We start from the raw sequence: 20,844 nt of genomic DNA on the forward strand, positions 1-20,844 counted from the left end.
AGAGGAGCCTTGCAGGCTACAGTCCATGGGGTCGCAAAGAATCAGATGTAACTCAGCAACTAAAGAACAACAACAAAGGGCAGAAAACGTGCTATTTATCCAAACACTATCCAAACAGCCAGATATGCTGTTCTAGTCCGTCCACCAGCAAACTTCCTATGAAGGGCCAGATAGTAAATATTCTAGGCTTTGTGGGCCATATGGTCTCTGTGAAGGCCATTCCACTCCAGTGCTGAAGCGTGGAAATAGTCATAAACAATGCATCCATGAAAGGCTCTGGTTGTGTGCGAATAAAATGCTATTTGCAAAAAGAAGCAACAAGCCGGATCTGGCCTGAGGGCGGGAGCTGGCCACCTCCTGCTCTTGACCACAAAAGCAGGATCCCAACCTGGATCAGGGCCATCAAGCTCTGGGGTGGCAGCAGAGGCCAAGGATGTTTTGGCTGCTGTGTTAGGTTCTCTGAAAAGTGGATTCCAAAACAGGTTTTGATGTGCAAATGATTAATGGAGGGGAAGTGCCAGTGAAAGGCTTCTCTGGTGGCCCAGTGGTAAAGAATCCACCTGCCAGTGCAGGAGATCCAGGTTTGATTCCGGGGGTAGGAAGATCCCCTGGAAAAGGAAATAGCAGCCCACTCCAGTATTCTTGTCTGGGAAATCCCATGGACAGAGGAGCCTGGCAGGCTACAGTCTGTGGGATCACGAACAGTCCGACCCGACTTAGCAACTAAGCATCAACCACAATGCCTATGAAGGATTAAGGGGAGGAGGCAGGAGAGATAGGGCAGAGCCTTCATACCTGGATGCAAATCCGAGATGTCTGAAGGAGGGTGGGGGGAGGAAGAAGGGCTGAGAAGGAAGACCCTTAGGTCACAGTGCAGGCCTGAGGAAGTCTCAAGCAGGCTAATAGGGAGGCATCAGGTCAGCGTCACCTGTGGGAGGAATCCTGTAGCCTGCAGGTGTGGGCCTGAGGGGCTGAACCCGTTAGATGCAGTCAGTATCTGGAAGCAGCCTAGGAGAAACACTTCTTATCATCAGTGCAGTAAAAGATCCAGGAAGGCGACCACTGAGGTTTTTCGGTCACCTATGCTACCCAGAGCAAAGATCTCATTTCCATCACAAACCTTCCAAAGGCCACTGCTCAGAGAGCTCATCAGGAATTAGATCCACAGACAGCAGTGTGTGTGTGTGTGTGTGTGTGTGAGCCACTCAGTTGTGTCCGACTCTGCAACCCCATGGACTGTACCCACCAGGCTCCTCTGTCCATGGGAATTCTTCAGGCAAGAATACTGGAGTGAGTTGCCATTCCCTTCTGCAGGCATCTTCCCGACCCAGGGATCGAACCCAGATCTCCTGCATTGCAGATTCTTTACTATCTGAGCCACCAGGGAAGGAGGACACATGGCAAGTACTGGCTGGTATCTTCCTTTTCCTCTTGGGACCAGGGGGTCAAATGCCTAAAGTCTTAGGTGTACTTCTTGACACTTAGAAAGTGTTCCATATGTGGTTGCTGTTACTATTATCGTTGTTTTAAGAACATAGTTTGGGGGTGTCATAGTATGGATGAAATCCATCTTCATTCTACAAGACGCTGGAAGAGTGAGAGTCCAATGCTTTCGCTGGAAGGCTTGATGTCCTTGATATCCAGATGGAGCCTTGTTTCCCAGACTGTGTTCTGTGGAACCCTGGTCCTCGGGAGGCTAAGGCAGTAGACAGGATGCTAAGCCAAAACGTTCCGTGCTCAGCTAAGTTTGAGAAATACTTCTTTAACTAAATTTTAAAAAGTTCTCTTCCTGCAAATCTCCTCAGGATTTTGGTCCCAGATTCTGAGAACTGCCCAAACTCTGACTTACCATGGAGCTCTTTTTATCATTAGGCTCAAGAGAGTGGGCAATCCAGAGCAAAAATTGCAGGCCCACTGTGAGTCTGTGGATATGATCCTGGTGCTCTCTTCTTTAAAGAGTTTCTCACAGTCTTGAGCAATATCCAGATAATAAGAATGCCTGTGGACGCTTGAGAGTCTTCTAGAGAAGCAGTATTGCATCATGCTTTAGAGCACAGGCTGGGGCACCAGGCCTACCTGCCTCGGTTTCCTCATCTGTAAAATGGGGATAACAATCGTTCCTACCTCCTAAGGTGACTCTAACCCTAAAAGGGACCGTTACTGCATGAAGACATTGAACACAGGCACTGAGAAAGTAGCACTGAAGCGTTACGTACGGCTGCATGCTAGACACTTTATAAATGTCACCTGTACTCCCCCAGGAGCTCTTAGAAATTGGCTCAAAATGCTAAGCAAAACCAAATTTAACGTGTGTGACTTTGAAAGGGTTTCAGTGAAATCTGGTACCCGAGTTGCGGCAAGATGATTTCCTGGCGGAATGATTACAGGTCACAAAACCACCAGAGTACGTGTTTGCGGCGGGTCTCCAGGTGGCGGTTTGACAATTCTCTCCCCTGGGCCAGATGGATCGGAAATTCTGCAGGGAAACATGGAGAGGCCAGGCCCAAGCCACACTTGGTGACATTCCCCAGAATCTTTTCCAAGTGTCAAAGGATATTGGAACCATGCTGGGGAGTACCACATTGTTTTAAACATTGTGAAAATTGGCCACTTTGGAGACAATTTAGTTCTACTCTGCGTATTAAATCATTTCCCTATTTTATGAGTTTTATACAAAAATAATAATAAACTATTTCTCCCCAAGGCCCTAGGAGAAATTGTGTTGCAGTATTAGGTTATGATGTCTTGTACAATTTAATAGATATTCAAGGCTGTTTTGTTTTAATACACAAATATAGAGACTTAGTGAAAGGTGTGATGGGAAATACATGTTCTTGGATCATCGAGGATTTAGCATTGGGGTCCCTTCCAACTAACTCCATAACCAAAATTATATTTCAGTTATAGGCTTCGTTGGGGGATCTCTGTGCCAGGTGAGTAAATTGCTCTGTGGGCATGAGCTGGCTATTTAGGAAAGTTCATTTGATTGTGGCAGGGGGTATGTTAGTGAATTATAGTCCCAGGAACCTGACAGTTGGGGAAAGACCTTTTTCATAATCAACTCTTGACTTACTCTTTTTTTAAAAAAATCTTGTCTTTTTCTTTTATGTATTTATTTGACTTCTTCAGGGCTTTGTTGTGGCATGCCGGCTTAGCACCCTGTGTCATGTGGGATCTCAGTTCCCGGACCAGGGATTGAACCTGTATCCCCTGCAATGGAAGGTGGATTCTTAATCACTGGACCACCAGGGAAGTCCCTTGCTTGACTCTTGTAATTGAAGGAGCAACAGCAATGGGAATCCTACAGAACCCTGAGTGATCTCAAAGTTGATCCTGATGGAATCAGCGAAGTAAGTTTTACAAAAAGATTTTTGTTTCTACACTGAATTGGCCATGTAAAATGGAATGGGAAAATGAGACAAGACAGAGAAATGGCATGGAAGCAACATTGGGAGCATCTACTATGTGCCAGGTGTCAAGGACTGAAAACACAGCAGTAGGGACTTTCCGAGAAGCCCAGGACTGGTTAAGGCTTTGCCTCCCGATGCAGGAGCCATGGGTTCAATCCCTGGCCAGAGAACTAAGGTCTCACATGCTGTGGGGTGTGGCCAAAAATTAAAAATAAATACAGGAACAAGAAAATAAATAAATGTGTTTGTACCAACTCCCTCTTGAGAAACCTGTATGCAGGTCAGGAAGCAACAGTTACAACTGGACATGGAACAACAGACTGGTTCCAAATAGGAAAAGGAGTACGTCAAGGCTGTATATTGACACCCACTTATTTAACTTATATGTAGAGTACATCATGAGAAATGCTGGGCTGGAAAAAGCACAAGCTGGAATCAAGAATGCTGGGAGAAATGTCAATAACCTCAGATATGCAGATGACACTACCCTTATGGCAGAAAGTAAAGAAGAACTAAAGAGCCTCTTGATGAAAGTGAAAGAGGAGAGTGAAAAACTTGGCTTAAAGCTCAAAATTCAGAAAGGTAAGATCATGGCATCTGGTCCCATCACTTCATGGCAAATAGATAAGGAAACAGTGGAAACAGTGGCTGACTTTAATTTTGGGGGCTCCAAAATCACTGCAGATGGTGACTACAGCCATGGAATTAAAAGACGCTTACTCCTTGGAAGGAAAGTTATGACCAACCTAGACAGCATATTCAAAAGCAGAGACATTACTTTGTCAACAAAGTTCTGTCTAATCAAGGCTATGGTTTTTCCAGTGGTCATGTATCAATGTAAGAGTTGGACTATAAAGAAAGCTGAGTGCCAAAGAACTGATGCTTTTGAACTGTGGTGTCAGAGAAGACTCTTGAGAGTCCCTTGGACTGCAAGAAGATCCAACCAGTCCATCCTAAGGGAGATCAGTCCTGGGTGTTCATTGGAAGGACTGATGCTAAAGCTGAAACTCCAATACTTTGGCCACCTGATGCAAAGAGCTGACTCATTTGAAAAGACCTTGATGCTGGGAAAGATTGAGGGCAGGAGGAGAAGGGGATGACAGAGGATGAGATGGTTGGATGGCATCACCGACTCAATGGGCATGAGTTTGGGTAAACTCTGGGAGTTGGTGATGGACAGGGAGGCCTGGCATGCTGCGGTTCATGGGGTCACAAAGAGTCAGACACAACTGAGTGACTCAACTGAACTGAACCAACTGAAAAAAAGAAGACACAGTAGTAGACAAAACCTAAGTCGGACACGACTGAATAGACTTAGCAGCAGCAGCACAGCAATGTCTGCCTTAATAGAAGCTCACAGGTGAAATGCAGGCGTGACCTTCAACACATCTGACCTCTGCAGTTGACAGACTTCTGAGACAGCTTCCCCTGAGCTCCATTCCTGGTATCCACGACCTGTGCAGTCCTCTCCCTTTGAGTAAAATGTTTCTAACAGAACAGAGCATCATCAGATCCTAAAATAGTGTGAACTTCTGAATATTTATACACTCTTGGGATTCAGAGAAGGACGCTGGTTCTGAGATGTAAAATTTCAGATAAATAATTGTAGGTGAAACAGCTCTCATGAAAAAACAACTTTTCTCAAAGATTCTCACTTCTTAAACTCACTTCCTTCATTCACATACACACATGATCTCGGCTCCGAGGACCCAGCAAGAGAAGGAAGTTCATTATAGCTCCTCTCTCTCAAATCCTGTCTTTAAAGCCTGATGTGAAATCTTACTTGATCATGAGTATGTCAGGTTTTAGTGAGTACAAACTCAGCCATGCCTTGGCCAATTTAAAAACTCTTTCTCTCCTCAAAGGCTGCACCTCCTTCAGAGAGAAGGCAGACAGAAGTTGATCTGGACACGGACTGCCTGCCTTTAAACCCCCTAGCAATGTGCAACCTGCTTCCAGACACCAAAACAAATAACTTGGTACCCAGGGCATCTGGGAGACACCAGTCATCCCAGCACAATGACTTCCAACTTAGTCAACTGGTGGGAGATGAAGGGAAAAGTCAGAAGGAAAAGGAGGAAGGATTTGACCTGGGGAAGAGGAGGGCAGAACCAGAATTTCGATCAAGAGAAAAAGCAGAGCTAGATGGAAAGAAACTTTCCTCACTGGCCTCAAAATAGCCTTACTGGTGTGGCTTTAGAGTGTGGACAACTAGAAAAAATACTTAACACACTATTCTGGAGACTTCCCAGGAACACGGGAGACAGTGAGACCATATAGTCAAGTCAAGTGACTGCTAGCATGAGTCCTGAGTTAGAGAAACTGGGATATAGTTCTGGACCACTACCTACTGGCTGTGGAATCTTGGAAGCGTTCTCTGAACTTTGGAAACCTGAGTTTCCTTATTTGTAGACTCTGTAAAACTCCCCAACCCTGGAGAGGTTGTATGGATCAAAGGAGGTGGTGCGTTTAAACAGTACAGGGTGGGTACTGAGTTAGTGTTGTCAGTTGTCTTGGGGGAAAGGGAGAAATGAAAGTGAAAGGATCAAGCAGATCCTTCACTCCCTCCCCACCATTTCTGAACTTGGTTTGGAAAGTACTGTATCCACTGGTGGGCCTCTTTGGAAGTCCTGAGATGCTCTGGGCTGGACTGAAGGTGTCTGAGGCACTTTTGGCCACACTTGGAAAGGCAGCACGGCGTAGGCAGCACGGAGAGCTGCAGAGCAGAAAGCGTTTCACTCCCTCTGGCCTTTCCTGGGCTGGAGTTCAGAGAGACACAGTTGCTTTCCTTACCCAAGACCGGGGAAATCAGAAGGCTGAGGGAGGACCTTAAGCCAAAAACTGTGCAGAAAAATCCAGGTCAAAACAGGGAAGATCCCACTGGGGTTGGAACTCGGGTTCAAAGTCAGGGATTGAAACCAAGAGTAAGCAGAGGTTAAGAGAGACTGAGGAAGAAGGGGAGCAGGCTGATCACATAAGCTGGGACCCAGGTTCTTTCTGTCTTTCTGCTCTGCCTTTCTCCCAGGCTTGGCTTGTCCTCTTAGGCTTCCCAACACGGCTCAGAAAGATCCAGGCATCACAGAAAACAATTTCCAGATGTAGAAAACATGCATCTGTGTTTTGTGTCTCTTTTCAAGGGTGAGATTAAAGACATCTCAAGAACTGCTTAGCAGATTTTCTCTCACTTATTGGCCACAAGCATGTCACATGACCTCATGTAAATCTATCAGTGGAAAGCAGAAAGGAGCAACCATGATTGACATAAACCAGACATGATTCAAGGACCCAGCTTCTCATGGGATAGGAGCTAGGGAGCTGTATAATTTCTTGCAATGTGCATGGCTGACCAAGTGATTCATGAAAAATATTAGAGCTCTACTTCTAAGCCAGAATGGACAATGTAGCTGTTGAGTAGCCAACCAAGAGCACCTTATAACTCCACTCTCAGGGTCGCCTCCCTCCTCAAATTGTGTCTTCTAACATTTATTGAAGGCTTGGATTCCAGGCACCAAAGCTAAGCATTGCAAGACATCACCTTGCTTAGTCTTCACATCAACATCACGAGATAGGTACCATTTTTATCCTCATTTACTGATGAGAAAACTGGCTCAAAACAGTGAAGCGATCTTCCTAAGTTGTGCTGAGTCACTCAGTCGTGTCTGACTCTTTGTGACCCCATGGATTGTAGCCCGCCAGGCCCCTCTGTCCATAGGGATTCTCCAGACAAGAATACTGGAGTGGGTTGCCATCCCCTCCTCCAGGAGATCTTCCCAACCCAGAGATCAAACCCAGGTCTCCCATATTGCAGACGGACTCTTTACCATCTGAGCCACCAGGAAAGCCTGTAATAACCTTAATTTTAACAAATCTTCCTAAGGTCACACAGTTATACAGTAGTAGACTCAGGACTCTTGAAATTGACAGATGCTATAGTTGTTCTGCCCGATACAGCAGCCACTAGCCACACGTGACTTTTTAATTCTGAAGCACTTTGAATTAAAAATCCGGTCCCTGGAACTTCCCTGGTGGTCCAGTTGCTAAGACTCCGAGTTCCCAATGCAGGGCGCCTGGGTTTGATCCCTGGTAAGGGGACAAGCTCCCACATGTCACGGCTAAGAGTTGCATGCCACAACTAAAGATCCCATGTATCACAGCTAAAACCCAGAGCAGGGCTTCTCTGGTGGCTCAGGGGTAAGGAATCCGTCTGCCAATGCAGGAGACACGGGCTCGATCCATGATTTGGGAAGATCCCACGTGCCATGGAGCAGCTAAGCTCATGCACCACAGCTCATGAGCCTGGGAGCTGAAATTACTGAAGCCCGCGCGCCATAGAGCCCTGCTCCACAACAAGAGAAAACGTCGCAATGAGAAGCCCGCGCAGCACAACTAGAGACCGTGCCACTCGGTAACGACGATCCAGCACAGCCAAATCTTCCAAAACAAGCAAACCAAAAGACCTGGTGCAGCCAAATAAATAAATATTTTTTTAAGTTAAAAATAAAAATCCAGTCTCTCAGTTGCACTAGCCACAGACCAAGTTCTCACCCAATAGTGACATGCAGGCCGGTGGCTGCCATAACATGGTAGCCATAAAACCTTGTCCTCATCACAGAAACTTCTGTTGGACAGCATTGTTCCAGAACCCACGATCTTAACCCCTTCACCAAAAGGTTCCATGAGACTCACGCTGTCAATTGGTAGTCTCTGTGGAGGTTTCCCAGGAAACAAGATCCAAGACAGGAAGATTCCCATCTCTTCCCACCACTACCCACCTTCAAGGAAAAAAAAAAAAAAAAAAGCTCTACCACCATGTAAGATTCTTAATTCTTTTCTGAGAAACTTCTCAACCACCAACTTAATGGTGGAAGGAAGGGAGACATGGAAAGGCAGTCCTCATACCCTGGGAGTGTCTCAGAGGAGGAAGAACTAGACAAGCAACAACTCAATAGTACTCTTTGAATTTGGAGGCTGTTAGAATTACACTGCGGTTACCTCGTTCCTCCACACCCGGATCTGGCAAAACCCCTGCCAGCTCCACGTTCCCAAGTTCATCCCAGCTCTCACCCAAACTGCCAATCCACAGCAAACGTGTTTCCCAATTCGCCACAAAAAATCATTGTGTCAATGCTGGGTGACCATGCGGTATGAGGCAAGGCCCCGGATGAAAACCCCCAATACTCACACTGTTCCACCCTCGCAAAAATTCCTCAAGGGCCACGGCTCGTGAGTCAGTTTGTGGTCTGCTTTTCCTTTGATTTTGAAACACTGATGAATTAGGGGACTAGGCATAGCTCTTTCTCCAAAGGTGTTGTAACAGCCGTGGAGATATTTAAGATAGTGCACGTGTCTCTGCCTTTATTCATCTTCCTGCAGGCTCAGCTGGGTGAGGGCTTGGGGCTGCCAGGACTAAACTGTCCTCCAGAAGATGGATGGTGTCCAGGAAGGAATACGTCTTTAGGAGACCCAGACCTCTACCTACCCTCCGAGAAAGAAAGGTCACTGATCTTTTAGCTCCCATCTCTATTAGAAGGGACCAATCTTTTAGGGTTATAGTGAAAGTCAGAGAAGGTGATAGTTATAAACTATCTGGCACACAGTAAGACTTCAGATAAATGCTGCTTCCTTTTTCCCTCCAACAACTGGATATTTGCACTAAAAATTTGGGTAGAGCTGGGGGTACGAGTACATAGTATTCTGGATAGGAAACCAGAACTATCAAATCCTGATAGTTACCCTTTTCTAAAGGGGGAATCATCAAAGAACAATACCAGACAAATGGAAGGCAAAACAGTATTGTGTTATTAACTGGGGCTTCGATGCCAAGTCCCAAGGCAGGGCAAGAGAGCCACCTGGGCTGGGTCATACCACATGAAAGCCTTCTCTTCTGAGGCTAGTGCAGTCTAAATAGCCTGTGGCTAAAGTCAACCTTGACTCCAGCTCTTCTTCACCCCATATTACCTCACCTGCAAACTGACACAGGACAGTTAGGGGTGGGGAGCAGTCTTAAAGAGAAGAGGCTGAAGCTCTGTGTTACCCAGTCAGAGAATCAGAAAAGAGAGGAGAGGAAAAGGCAGGCAGGCAGACATCGAGCCACACTGCCCTGCCCTGGAAACGCCAGCCTTAGGAAAGGGAACCTAATCTGTATTCCCTAATATCACCAAATCCTATGAACAGAGGAGCCTGGAGGGCTACAGTCCATGGGGTCACAAGAGTCAGAAATGACTGAGCAACTAAACCACCAAGGAAGTCAGAAGGAGCCTTATTAATACTTAGAAGACTCTAACTGGACAATCCTCCTGGCATGGAGATCCCTAAAGACTCCTCTTGTAATGATTCCAGGCTAGCTTTATAAAGTCACTGGGAAGGGAGGTGGTGAAAGTTCTGATTCCTGGTGCGGTCCTGAAGACAGTGATCAGCAGGTCCAGAGCAGACCCTGAGAATCTACATTTTGCAGGTTGCTGTATCACCAGGAGGGAAAGACTCTTGTGACTCTCGCTTTATTTTCATCTAGCGTTGACTCAATCCCCTGGTGACTGGTCCACTTCTCAGGCTGCTTTCATTTCCATCCCCTTCCTGAGCCTTGCCATCGACACTTTCCTTAGTGAATTCTGCTTCTTCCTCAGATCCAAAGCCCCAACCTCCTCTGAAGAAATCTTTCCCGTCCAACCCCCTGGACTTTCAAAGCCACTGCTGTGGTCAAAGTGGGTTTTAGTCAGGAATGTGTTTTTCCAACTGACTTTTTATTTCTGCCTATATGTCTTTGAGAAGGCCCTGCATCTTAGGAAACCTGTGTTCGTCTGACAATAGGCCTGTTGAAAAAGTCTGGTAAGAATTTATCATGGAAAAACCTGCATCTTCAGAGCTCAAAACTAAGTTGTAGGATCAAAGAATCACAGGTCAAATATGTGAATTCACACATGCACACACAGAAAAAAAAATACCACCAAAATGTGGTATTGTTCTGGGCACACATACGACTCCCATAGGGACCATAGAAAAGTCAGTACATATATATTGGCCTACAATGTCTCTGGACAGCTATGCACCCCTACCCCAAATCCATCTAGTTCCCTTCATGGGGACAGGATAAAACAACAGGCAATCAACACGCAAAGGCCACCCATATAATTTGCCTTAATCCCCATACCTTACTCTCACCCAATCTCGATCCATCAGCCAATGCTGACCTTTCATTCTAAGTTCCATCTTTAACCACTCTATCTCTGACCACTTCTTCATTCTATTCCCCACCTTCTGAGCCACCCCCGATCACCTTTCAGAGTACGAGGCCAATTATTAAGTGAATCTGAGGGATGGCATGAGAATTTCTATACGTCATTCAACTGAGGTCATCTTCAAGGATAGATATAGGCATACAAACAGATGATAGGAAACACACACACACCACAGAAACTTCAAACCACAGAGGGGGACACCATTAGTTCCAGCCATGGGACAGAGACTGCCTACCTAAAGTTTCTTGAAAAGAAATCTGATTGGCTCAACTTGTTTCTTGAGCTTATGTCTGAGCCAATCAGCTGCAGCCAGGGAGGGTCACATGATATCAACATGGCTGCTGAGCATCATACAGTGAGTGAGAGGACCTTCTCAGAAATAAAGATTAATGGGATGAGCAGCCACTCTACAAGATAACCATCACTGTACTTGGGCTACTTTTGTTTTTAAAACTCTTCCATAGCACTTTTTGTGTGCCAAGTACCGGTCCAAGTGTTTTCTTCACTCCTATCAACCCTTTGAGACGGACTACGTTATCATCCTATTTTAGCGATGAGGAACCTGGGGGACAAAAATTCTAAGTCATTTTTCTAAGGTCATACACCTGGTAATTAGCAAAGTTGGGATTTGAAGCCACACAGGGTGACTCAAGGAGTCATGACTTTAACCACTATGTTCTCCTCTCTCTCAAGTTTAAGTAGAAAGAACCATGGTCTCCATTATGGCTCCTTAAACCCTTCAGAGATCAAAGTGCAGGAGTGCTTCACACAGCCTCCAAAAGTTGTGTAAAAAGCCCAGAGTAAATCACAAGCCTGCAAATGGCAAAGGAACCTGTCCACCTCGCCCCAACCCATCCCATCTCTTCCATTCTCCTTTTCTAGCAACAGGTTTGGAAAACAGAAATGAAAGTGAGACTGAGAAAGACAGAATTCTCAGGCTTCATCTGCAAATCATCAGTAATGGTATCATTCAGAAAACAAAATACCACAACAAACTATAAAGGTAAAACAATGCCCGAGAGTCATAGAGTTTAATGCTTGACTTCTAACAGGTGATATGGCAGCCTGTCTTTACAGCCTCTCAGCACTGTGTCCCACTTGCTGCTCTTCCAGAGCCCCAAGCCTGCACAGAGCACCTCATGCCTGTTCCCTTTGAGGCTAACCAGCCTTCTCCTTAGGAGACCTCATCCAGTCCTGTGAGTTCAGTTACTTACCAGATGTTGGTGACTCTCCAATCTAACTATCCTAGATCTCCCTCCTTCCCTGAAGACTAGTGAGTCAACTTGTCACTAGCCATCTCCTCTTGGCCATGACATGGGTGCTTCAAATATGGTGTGCTCAAAGCCAAATCCAACATTTCCTTGCCCAGATTCATTCCTTTTCAGTTGGTCCTGACTTCAGGGGAAATGGTATCACCACGTATCCAACAACACGAGTTTCAGAATCCTAGAAATAACTCTTGACCCTTTCTTCACCCTTTTATTCTACTCCCATCCATTCATCAAGTCTTACTTATTTGGCTTCCTAAATGTCCCTGGAATCCTTCACTTTTCTTCATCCTCTCCACCACTTCCCCTCTTCAGGCTGCCATTTTGCTTGCTTGGATAACCAATGTGGTCTTCTTGCAACAACAAATGCCTCCCTCCAATCTATTTCCCAAGCTGCATCCATCTAAAATTAAAAATCTGGTCATATTTCAGTTTTCCTTAAATCTCTTCAAAATTTCTCCACTACTCTTGGAAAAGAAATCTCAAATCCCTTTAGAAAAAAAAAAGAAATTTCAAATCCTTAACATGACTGATAAAGCCTATAAAGTACCCATCCACCTTTCTAGACTTATCTTACACTACCCTTCCATTCACAACCCTTTCTTGTGAAACTGAGAACTGAATAAATATGCCCCTGGTATATTTTAGAGTTGCCTCTAAAATGACCCCAATGACCCCTCCTATAGTATTCAAGCACATGTATAATCCCTCTCCCTTGAGTATAACCTGGACCCAGTGACTCACTTCTAATGAAAATAAAATGATAAAAGTGAAAAGATTCTCCTCTAAGATTAGGTTACAAAAATATTCTGACATCCATTATGTTCTCTCTCTTCTCTTCCTCTCCCCACTCTTACTCTGCTCCAAGCTATTGCAAGTAGCTCTATGAAGTGAAGTCGCTCAGTCGTGTCCGACTCTTTGTGACCCCATGGACTGCAGCCTACCGGCTCCTCCATCCATGGTATTTCCCAGGCAAGAGTACTGGAGAGGGTTGCCATTTCCTTCTCCAGAGGATCTTCCCGACCCAGGGCTCAAATCCGGGTCTCCCACAGTGTAGGCAGATGCTTTACCTTCTGAGCCACAAGGGAAGCCCTAAGTAGCTCTATACTGCTACTGCTGCTAAGTCGCTTCAATAGTGTCTGACTCTGTGCGACCCCATAGATGGCAGCCCACCAGGCTCCCCCGTCCCTGGAATTCTCCAGGCAAGAATATGGAGAGCATCAATTGGCAAGAAATAGATATATCCACCCAAAAGTCATTGGGAACCTGAGGTAAAGCCATACCAGATTCCTAACCCAGAGACACTGACATAATAAATGTTTGTTGCTTTGAGCCATTATATTTTGAAGTAGTTTGTTTTGCAGCAGTGGATGACTAATTAAACTCTAGAGACTTTCTTATTTCTGAAGAACTGCACATGCTGTTCCCAGCTCCTGGGTTACTCCTCCTACTCCTCCTCATGCAGATCCATTTCACCTAACTCGAATATATTCTCAAGACTCAGGTGAGATGACACTTCCTCCAGGAAGCCTTCACTGACTTCCTTCACTATCACATTGATCATACCAGACGGAAAGCTCCATGAGGACAGGCACCATGGCTGTCACAACTCACTTTGGACTGTCTGTATCCAAAAAAGAACTGGCAATAGAATATGGGTTGTAAATCCCTCCAGAAAGAATAAAAGGCATAGAAAGACTTCTCCTCTCCATGCTGATTTGAGTCTTCTTCTTAGGCCCAGCGTATGACTCTGTATCATATACACATTAACTACATCCTGAGTTTCTAGAAGCCATGCTTTTAATTTACATGGTTATAATATTGAACTCAAATCTGATATTTCCACTGAGCTTTAACATTTCCTTTTCTCGTTCGTTCTTTTTTCACTTTCACAATAACCATTAGGACATCACTATCCTCATTTTACACAGGAAAAATGAGACAGAAAGACCTGAGTTAAGTTTCTTGGACAACCAAGTGCAAATTGCAAGTCTCTAAATGAGTCTCCAATCTCTCAGCCTAGGACTGTTTCTCAGAAGGAAGTCAGATGAACGAACACTCTAATTACTAAAAATTTTGCTTTAAAAATGCAGGTTGCCTTTCATAGATGACTGATGCTTTCACTTCATCACCCAGGCATCTTGGTAAGTAAATAAACGACAATATGAAATGCTTGGTCTCTAAGGGGAAAAGATTGCAGAATCAAGGAAATAAAGTAAAATCTAATTAAGTCAGATCTGGAAAAAAAGAAAGTTATGAAAAAAAATCAGTAACAAGCAAAGCATAAAATGGAAAGAAATTAGTTTCAATGCTTTCAGATACACATTGGTAAACTTAAAAATTGTTAGAAAAAAATAAAGTAGGCAGAAGCAAAATAGGCTAATGAAAAAAGGAACCATTCACAACAGACTACTTTACAGACCAACAAATATGACATTCCAGGCTGGGCTTTATGTCTCTAAGTAGTCACAAAGTACTCATTTTTTGTTTTGTTTTTCTAACTCCATAAGGATCTTATTTATGACACGTAAGTAACATTTCTAAAACTACAAAGTTCTGAATTAAAAACAATACAATGGAATAAAAATCACAATAATACCAGTTGCAGTCTGTACAGTGAGGAAAATGCTTTATAACCAATGAGTTTTGCTTCTTCAGTAATTAAATGCCTATGGGTAGCCCACAGACACACCCACCACAGGCTGAACTCCACTCAACTGTAAAGAAGGTTCTAGAAAAGTTTGCACAGTGAGCTATGGCTCCATGTGTTCTGGGTTGGCCTTTACCGTGGCTTTTAATTAGTTATCAATTTTTAATTGCATGCCATGTGCTCAGTTATGTCTGACTCCTTGCAATTTCTCTGTCCATGGAATTTTCCAGGCAGGAATACTAGAGTGGGTTGCCATTTCCTCCTCCAGGGGATCTTCCCTGGCCCAGGGATCAAACCCACATCTCCTGTGTCTCCTGCACTGCAGGTGGATTCTTCACCTGCTGAGCCATTTTAATTATTAGAGGGTTGACATAAAGTCCAGATTTCCAGCATCTGGGTTCACATCCTCACATGTCAAATATAAGTCAGAACTCAGGAAGTGTTCCCCCTTATCCAGGGTATGTGGTCTCCGTATCTTTAGTCATCACCCCCTATTTCTTCTATTATCAGCCTATCCCTGGCATTTACAATTTTTCTGGGCCTCTAGAAGCATAGGGTTGAGATCTTTATGCTAAAGAAATGATGGCTGCTCTTAAAATTCCGTTGGTTAAAACAGATTTACACAAGTGACCTTTGGGAAAAGAGAATTTGGGGGGGAAAAAGAAGTGTCACTAGGAATCCACGAGGTACCCTTTCTCCTTTTGCTCTCTTTCTAGCCTCTCAGTCATGGCGTCTCTGCTTCTCTCTGTGTCTCTTTGCCATTTCTCTCCTGTACTGAGGTCAGTTTCTTCACAACATCAGTTGGTAGTAATTCAAAATAGCCAGCCTGTGGTATTGCAGCCTGGATGGGAGGGGAGTTTGGAGTAGAAAGGATACACGTACATGTAAGGCTGAGCCCCTTTGCTGTCCACCCGAAACCAGCACAGCATTGTTAATTGGCTATTTGTTGCTCTTGCTGTTCAGTCTCTCAATCATGTCCAACTCTTTTGCGACCCCATGGACTGCAGCCTGCCAGACTCCTCTGTCCATGGGATTTTCCCAGGCAAGAACCCTGGAGTGGGTTGTCGTTTCCTTCTCCAGGGGATCTTCCCGACCAAGGGATCAAACCCACGTCTCCTGCGTTAGCAAGTGGATTCTTTACCACTGAGCCACCAGAGAAGCCCTATTCTCTAATATAAAATAAAGTTTTCAAAAATGAAAAAAGAAATTAATTTTATTCAGAATATGAAGACAAACTTACTGAGCTTTTTTCCAGTGATGATTATAGTCATGTGATAATTATATTTTTATTATTAATAACCTAATGGTACATTTTTAGAAGTTTTCTTTGGAGATTTCTTACTTTAGGAGTAAAAGACAAAAAAAGCCATAAATTTTTCTTTTTCCTATTTTGGCAAAACTGGTTGAAATGGTACATAGACAAATGAACAGTTTTAGTTTGGTGACAAACTGAAAATCCATCCTTTGTTAGCAATTCCTGTCAGAATGAATATTCTTCTAGGCATTGCTGAGGATTGGAATCAATAAATATTATTAATATACCAAATTGAAAAAATAAAGAAAAATAAAACAGCCAGCCTGGTCTGGCATCCATTTCCTAGTCTCTCAACTCAAGTTTTCCCAGCTCCCCAGGCCCAGCGTCTCATTTCCCCAAACCCAATTTGCCCAAACAGGAGTCAAATTGGTGGAATTATCTATTCAAATTAGACCAACCAGTTACTGGTCACGGTTGTCGGTCACCCTGTGAATCAGGGTGTCTGAGACAATACCCTGATAACAAGCACAAAATATGGCTTCCCAGGGCATCGAAGAGTCTAGGCAAGACACACTCCCTTCAAGGGCAGGCAGGCCGTGACCCGCACCACCAGCCACCACCTCCCCAGACACGACCCTAAGTCTAAAGCAATTTGCCTCTGTGCTCCCATGAGCTGTGGCCCAGCCAGGGCCTGGCTTCCAGAGGGCAGAGCTCTGTACAAAGGGATAATGTGCTTCATTTGGAGACCGAGCCCTCAGCCACAGGCACAAATGGAAGCAGTTAGTTGCTATAATGAATTTGTAATGCTCCTTCACTTGTTTCCTCTCTGTGCCTGTTGGCCCTTCAAAACAGTGTGAATCCACCAAAGAACAGTAACTGGGCTTCTTCTAGCCAGTGTGGGGGTTCATGCCCACTGCGTCCCCCACCCCAGACAAACCGCTGCACCTCCTCTGAAGTGGCCATAACAAATTTGCCTTTAATGGCCCGAAATGGGGAACTCCACCTTACTTGCCTTTGAGAGAGAACAAAGAGAGTCTCTATTCTCTCTGGCTCCTCCCAGCCCCGAGATAGCCAAGAACAGAGTATGATTCTCAGGCTTCAGTTCACCCTGCAGAAACAAGGAAATCCTAGCAGCCCGAGAGGCACAAAGGCAGGGTGGTTAAGCACACAGGACCTGGCTCTCATTCCAGCTCTGCCAGGAAAGTGCTGTGTGATTTCCAGCAAGTTCACAAACTCAGTTCACATCCTTGCTGTGCTTCCTGTTGGCTGTGTGACCCTGTGTGAGGTGCTCAACATCTCTGAGCTTTTGTTTACCCCATAGGTAAAAAGAGCACCAAAATGTATACAAGTGAACCTGTTGAAAGGCTTAGAAATAATGACTATAAAGCCCTGAACGCAGTACCCATTCCCAGGCGACTATCATTTTATTCCTGGTGCCCAGTACTTACTTAAGAATGCTACATTTTCCCCCGCAGGCTTTTCTGCTTCCTTCTTTGACATTTGACCAGAATGCTGAAACAGAGCACCGTGTTATGGAAGGCCTGGTCCTGCCTTCCAAGAGCAAGCCTCAGGGGTCCATTCAAAACCCTTTCAAATAAGACCTTCCACTTGAGATTCAATAGCTGAGAAGGTCAACTCATGGAGAGTCAGAGACAAAGGGGACATCTGTCTGGTTTGGCCTCAGCACGGTTGTCAGGACTCTTTGTAAAAGCAAGCCTGTTACTGTTATTGTTATTATTGTGCTGTCATCGTCGTTGTTTTGACAGTTGTGATGGCATGGGGGCGACAATTCTCACTCACACAGATAAGGGCACGGGGGACCCAGGCTCTACTGAGAAGACTGCTGGCCCCTCTGAGACACAACCATCTGATTGGAACCCTCTGTAGAAGTCTGCACGTAGAAGTTCCTCTGCAAAATCAGTGGCTATTTAGTGAGCACCTATTATGTGCCAGGACTTGCACAAGGTTCTAGGCCTGTGGTGAGCCACGTGGGCAAGACGCTTCCCTAAGGTGGTGCTTAGAGTCTGGTGGGAAGACAGACGCTACAGCAGGGGTGGAGTTTGGTTTTGGTTTTAAGCGCATAATGGCAAATTGTGACTCCCACTATAATGAGAACAGAGTGTAACATCTGAGGCCAACAAGGGAGGGAAATAGAAAGATTTGGGGACGTCCAAGGGATTGGACTTCCCTGATGGCCCAGACAGTAAAGAATCTGCCTGCAATGCAGGAGACCCAGGTTTGGGAAGATTCTCTGGAGAAGGGAGTGGCAACCCTCTCTAGTATTCTTGCCTGGGAAATCCCAAGGACAGAGGAGCCTGGCAGGCTACAGTCCATGGAGTCCCAAAGAGTCAAACAAGACTGAGCGACTAACATTAAGGGATTGAAGGAGGTCTTAGAAAGCTGGGTGGCACTGGGCTAAGCCCTCACCTGTCCGAGCCTGTTCCCTTCCATTTAAACAAGGGGTTACATTACCTATTCCTGAGCTGCTGAGGCACGAAAGATGACCACGGAAGGTGCCCAGCGCAAGTCCTGCCCTGCAGTAGCCTCTAAGTGGGGCTAGTTCCTCTGCATTGGTTGAACCTAGGGCTAAGCCTCCAGACCATTAGCCTTTGGAACACTCCAGTCTGTGCTAGACACCTGAGGAGACCAAAAAGAGCCCCAGTTGCCTGCAAGCTCAGGCAGAGGCCTTTGGAATTTAGGAACTTCCCAAGGAGCCTGTGCAGGGCACACCCTGATTTTGAGAAGAGATCCTACCTGCCTCCTCTTCCTAAAACATTACATCCTAGTGACACGAGCAAAACAGGCCTGTCTTCATTGCTGTATTGTCATTGTCGAGTTTCTTGTTGCTATTACTACTAGTAGTGATAATAATGATGGCAGTGTTTTTCTTGCCTGTTTGCCTACTCTGCCTGTTAAGGGCTTCCGTGATCTTCTCTACACGCCCAAAATCCACCCAGTTATTTCTCAGAAACAAAGGCGCTGTCTAATAGTCTGATACAAGACGCGGCAAGCAGCTTATAGAAAGGGCCAGAGTGTAAACATTTGAGGGTTTGTGGGTCTCTGTAGTGACTATGTGAAAGCGGTTATCAGAAAAGATGAAAACAAATGGATAGGGCCATGTTTCAATAAAACTTTATTTATAAAAACAGTCAGTGGGGCTGGAAAGAGTTGATGTGCAGGCCATGGTTTACACCCTCCAGGCTTTAAACAGCTTCTCACATGACAGGTAGGATGTGTACAGAGTGATGTGCTCACAATTACCTTATTGTGAACAACACATGAGAGCATTGTGGAAACTTACACATCACTTGATGGACTCATTTAACAATCTTTGTAGTTGGTGGGCTTAATTCTTTTTTACTACATTTTCCCAAGTGATCCCGAGATGTTTAAACCTTTAACTTCTTAACTAAAGATTTGTCTGTCTTTGTGAAAGGAGTGTTGGAAGACAGTAACAAACCCTACAAGGGACTATGGTGCGAGCCATAATGAAAATGGATATTTACTAAATCTACAGAGATTTAGTAGATGTTCATAAGAATGTGATCTCTCAATGACAAGTGTTAGAAATTTTAAATGAACCTTTGTAGATCAGACCTGGTAAAGCTAATCTATAGGACAAATGAAAACCGATTGTAATGAGAAGTGAATAAATGAGTGGGCACGTATTGCTTAGAATAAAATTTTCAGTGATGACAAGGTTGGCATTTGGAAAAGGGCTGTGTTTTGAACAACATAGGTGAAAATGAAAGGGATTTGCTCTGAGCTGAAAAAGTATCTCAAGTGATGAGAAAGACGATGGTGGGAAGCTTAGGAAGGGTTTGAAGAAAACAGTTTTTTAAATGGGAAGGTTAGGGAGGGAAAGCATCAAATTCTAAATTAATGTACTATTTTAACATAGGAAGAGATTTAAAATGCTGTTTCTATAACTAAATTAATATCTCAAGCGGTGGGAGACATCTGATTATTTCATCTCCATGTCCTTAAAAGCTGGTACATTTGAGCTGTCTAAAAAATGGCAATTTCTCCTTGGGAAAATAGGAGTGTGTATGATGGAAAGGCAGAACTGGTATCATCTGCTTTGTTCCCAGAGTCTCTGCAGGACTTGGCACACAGTAGGTAGTAAGGAATAAAAATGAATGAATGAACACATAGTAATGAATAAAATGAATGAATGAGAGTGGGTAAATGTATGAATGAACAAACAGTAGTTATGAATAAAATTAATGAGTCAAAGAGTGAGTGAGTGAATGAATGAACAAATCATTTGAGCGCTTCCTGTAATGCTCACCACCTCAAAACAACTCCAATTCTAGCCATGAAGGAGATCATAGCCGTTTGGCCAGCTATAGAAATTCACTTAACCTTCACCGGTGAGTGCTACCTCTCCCAGAATTTAGCATCTTCATGTCTTTCTCAAACAGGAAAGGTCAGAGAAAGCCAGAGAGTTCCCTCAGGCTCTGAGCTCCTGGACCTTAACTCCTACAAAACAGCACAAACCAAGCCAGACACAACCCTGCCCCAAAAGAGAAAGGGTAGGGAGCGGCGGGGCATGGACTGGGCAGGAGAGAAAAGGCAGAGGGTGGGATTCTGGAAACCCTTTCTCCCTGGGAGAAAGAAATCAGTGCAACTCAAGCCTTGGACTGTCCTTTATGCTGCCCACGGTGACTCAGCATGGGGGCCTGAGAGTCTTGTTGAGAAAAGACGATGGGGCAAAGAGAGAGATGGATGGGAGAAAAGGGGGCCTTTCACAGAAAGGCAGCTGGCCCCAGTCAAGGCTGCCACTGTGCCAAGCTAGGGGCAACACTGCTCAGACCACAGGGCCAGTAGCCGAGGGAGGAGCCAGCATGTACTTTCGCTGTCCGTCTGCAAAGACTGAGCTTCTAAGCACCAAGTTCAAGCTTCCTCTACATTCCTGAACTGGTAACCACAATAGCAGTAGCAAAACCAATAAAAATAGCTAACACAGGGACTTCCCTGGTGGTCCAGAAGTTAAGACTCCATGCTTCCAATATAGGGGATGAGG

The sequence above is a fragment of the Bos indicus x Bos taurus genome, chromosome 17 (genome assembly GCF_003369695.1).
Source record: "Bos indicus x Bos taurus breed Angus x Brahman F1 hybrid chromosome 17, Bos_hybrid_MaternalHap_v2.0, whole genome shotgun sequence".
In the NCBI taxonomy this organism is placed as follows: domain Eukaryota; kingdom Metazoa; phylum Chordata; class Mammalia; order Artiodactyla; family Bovidae; genus Bos; species Bos indicus x Bos taurus.